Source organism: Notolepis coatsorum (assembly GCF_963971535.1).
Source record: "Notolepis coatsorum genome assembly, chromosome: 2".
NCBI lineage: Eukaryota > Metazoa > Chordata > Actinopteri > Aulopiformes > Paralepididae > Notolepis > Notolepis coatsorum.
In genome coordinates this window covers 190885129-190889273 of record NC_140166.1, presented here as the reverse complement: position 1 = coordinate 190889273, position 4145 = coordinate 190885129, and positions in this window count along the sequence as shown.

Sequence of the window (4145 nt, the reverse complement as noted above, 5' to 3'; positions counted from 1 at the left end):
TCCCCTCCTCCCCCTGACTTTCCTGGCTAACTTTGCCAGCCCTTCTTCTACCCTGCTCTCTCTCTCTCTCTCTCTCTCTCTCTCTCTCTCTCTCTCTCTCTCTCTCTCTCTCTCTCTCTCTCTCTCTCTCTCTCTCTCTCTCTCTCTCTCTCTCTCTCTCTCTCTCTCTCTCTCTCTCTCTCTCAGTTTCCTGATAACAGCAGTAAATCCATAGCAGAAAGTTCTTTTGCCCGCTGGTCTCTACACTGATGCCTTCCTGTAAGCCTGGAGTTCAAAGGATGAATTCCCTCAAAGGATGATTCCCCACGTGACTGAGCCTCAGTCAGGAAAACATCCACCAGGAGTTCCGTTGAAAGGCGATGATGACTGACAATAATAAGATGCAAATGAGGGCAGAGCCCCCACCCGTACCCACCCACCCCTGCCTCAGAGCCCCACCCGTACCCACCCACCCTGCCTCAGAGCCCCCACCCGCACCCACCCACCCCTGCCTCCAACGTCCCTCGGCTGTTGAAAAAGATCCAGGCTTCACAAGCACGGTTGTTGATGCCCACTGAATTACTGCCATCGTCTCTGAGAAAGGGGCACATTTGGTTATTGAAAAAACAGCATATCATCAATGACGTCTAGTTAAATATTTACAGGGATGGGTGAATAACACAAACCAAAAGTGAGTCCATGTTGGCCCTCTATATAACGAGCATCAAAAGGACAGCGTGGAATTCAAAGGCTTATCCAGGAGCAAGACAGCATTTGATCTGCCTTGACAGCTCAACCACCCACGTCCAGGTACCCAGAACACGTCAGAGTGCATGAGAGTCATTCCTCCAGTCAGGAATACAGAAGAAACACTATAGACTATAGTATCGTTATTACTATAACTATTATTTATGTATGTATGTATGTATGTTGTATGTATGTATGTATGTATGTATTGTATGTATGTATTTATGTATGTATGTATGTATGTATGTATGTATGTATGTATGTATGTATGTATGTATGTATGTATGTATGTATGTATTTCTTTCTTTTATTTCTTTCTTTTATGTATTTATTTATTATTAATGAAATATAAATAATAATAATAAATATACATTTCCACTGTATATAAATACACAGCCTATAGCTAAATACAGATATGTTGCCACTCAATATAATAATGTTGGCGTACAGAATGCTGGCTCATCAAAATGCCTGAGGCCAATAAGCATAAGCCATATCATCACTAACCTTTTCTTGCATTGCCCAACCAAGCAAGCCTGGACTATGTTTAGTAATGTCAGAGTATTATATCTGTTATTCTGCGTTACTTGATACTGCCAGGGGGCCAACTAGGAGTTCACGGTTAATTAGTCAGATGTGTCTATTTATACTATGTGGTGTCATATCTGGTGTTTACAGCTTGTTAAGGATCTGTTTATCTAATGCTAATATTAGCTAGACCAGACAGAATTGTATTTGGGCGAAAAGGCTGTTTAGTTAGCTAAGTAAGATTTTGTTAAATATTTAAACATTTGAAATATTTTTAACTGAATGAATATATTTTGGTCTATTGGGTGGCCAACCAGTCAGAGACTAAGAGCGACAAAAAATTACTGTGGTACCACAAAGAGCCACACCATATACCAGCGTTTCTCAACCTTTTTTCAGTCACAGCACCCTTCATGTGTTTATAGGTCCCACCCTCTGGCCTCTGAAGTTGCTTTATTGGGCTCAAGGGTCCAGATTGAACTCTGCCATTGGAAAGGGAGATTTGGCCCGATCCATAGATGTGCAACTTGGCCATAATAAGGTCATTTATAGGCTGATATTCTATATTCTAGAATCATATTTCAAATTTCAAATAGCATGTGTCCGGATGGCAGAATTCAGTACTGTATCTACAAAACCTTCTGTTTAATCATCTTCCCTTTATTCATTTGCTTCGATTTTTCAGGTCTGGTCAATTTTAGCATGGTGTTATTCACAGTCAAAGATAAAAAAAGATATATATAATAATTGAATTGATATTCTCCTTTGTTCATTACAATTGACTCAAGCCTAGTAACAGACACACTATTGCTGAAACTGGGAATACATTCCTGAGATCCATAGATGTCCCTACAATCAGATACCAAGAACATGCAAATGGACCATTTAAAAAAGAAAAAGTCTGTAAATGTTTATTCTACTTTTTCTCCCATTTTCAATTTTTCTCCCATCCCAATTTCGTATTGTCCAATTCTCCCCTCCCCGTCTCGAACGTTGCTAGACTATGCCTCCCACTGGTCGGCTGCAGTGAGGACCAAGCCTTGCATCACGTGTCCCCTCCGGTACACGAGGAGGCAGCTGTCGCATCTTTTCACCTGTACAGCGCAATCTCTCAGCGGCGAGGACTAACGCGTGGAGGCTCACGCTGCCCCCGATGCTTCCTGATTCTGCTGTACAGGCGCACCAACCGACCTGCAGGAGTCGCTGTCCACAACGTCCAATCCCCACCCACCGGCTTTCCCACCCCTAACACTTGCCAATTGTATTAGTATGAACGACCAGCCAAGCCGGAAGCAACGCCGAGAGCTGGGCTCGAACCCAGCATATCCTGCGTTAGTGGCGAGCGCCTTGCCACTGCGCCACTTAGCCGCCCTTTTATTCTACGTTCTTATGGAATGAATGAATAAAAAAAATAATATATATATATATATATTTTTTATATATATATATTACTTTAATCCATGGATGGAGGAGCCGCACATTGACGGGCAAAGAACCGCGGGTTGGCCACCCCACTCTATTAATTTTCAGGTCTGAAATTACCAAATCATTGATTTCACATAGTTCCTGTCAAGGACCAGGGCTGTATTAATAGCTTATTTGAAAATAGTGCATCCAGCATTGTGTCATTTGCTAATCGAACCACTGACCATGGAAGCACCACTAAACGGTTACTATCCATATAACTGACCTTTCCAGAGCTTTGGAAAATACTTGAAGGTCTTTATTTGGAGTTAGTCCTTGTGTGACCCCTCCTTCTGTGTTTCCACCAGTGCTATTTCTCTCCCAGGCTGAATGCATGAATGCTCACACACACACACACACACACACACACACACACACACACACACACACACACACACACACACACACACACACACACACACACACACACACACACACACACACACACACACACACACACATACACATACACATACACATACACATACACACACACACACATACACATACACATACACATACACACACACACACACACACACACACACACACACACACACACACACACATACACGCACACGCACGCACGCACACGCACACCACACACACACACACACACCACACACACACACACACACACACACACACACACACAGACCAACACAACATGCACATAGTGTTACAACATCACCTGACAGCAGGTCATAAACAGTTGCAGTAGACACCCATGGTGTTACAACACAACAGTCAAAAGCAGTTGCGATGGTATAGTAGGTGAAAAGAGACAACATTGACGCGTGTAGCTCACCTGTAGTCCTGTGTATGACACGAAACCCAGTGCACTGGAGTGCTATATGTGGACATTTGAAGTCAGATGTCAGCATCATTCTGACCCAGTTACTGGGAGGGGGGGGGGGGGGGCAAGCTGGAGATAGAGAAGCAGGCAAAGTGAAGTGACACACAGAGGAACGAGGCAGGGTGTTGGTGGGGATTCTTGGCTGTCTGTGTCCTAAAACACTGGTGGGGATCGTCCAGCACACAGGAGGCAGTGGTGTGTTTCACGTCACCAGCAGCAACAGCAGTTTGTTTGAAACGAATGGAAGACTAACTCAGTAGTTAGCATGACTTTTCAAGATGGAAGTGCAAGTCATTACAGTGCAAAAACAGCAATGACCACTTATCACAAATAGATGTTGGCAAAAGCCACTTTAACCATTTCCATTAGAAGATAAAATGATATGAAACATGAAACCTTATAAGAATCACCCGTCCATAGGCTACTGCAAGTTGGATTGTGATAAATGAACTCCTCTGGACCCCTTGGCAGTTAATTGATTGAGAGTCTGAAGTTTGGCTTGGAATCGTGGCTTGACTGGGTTGGAGGTATTGAGGGAATGCGCCAATACCAAATACTAGTATCAGATATC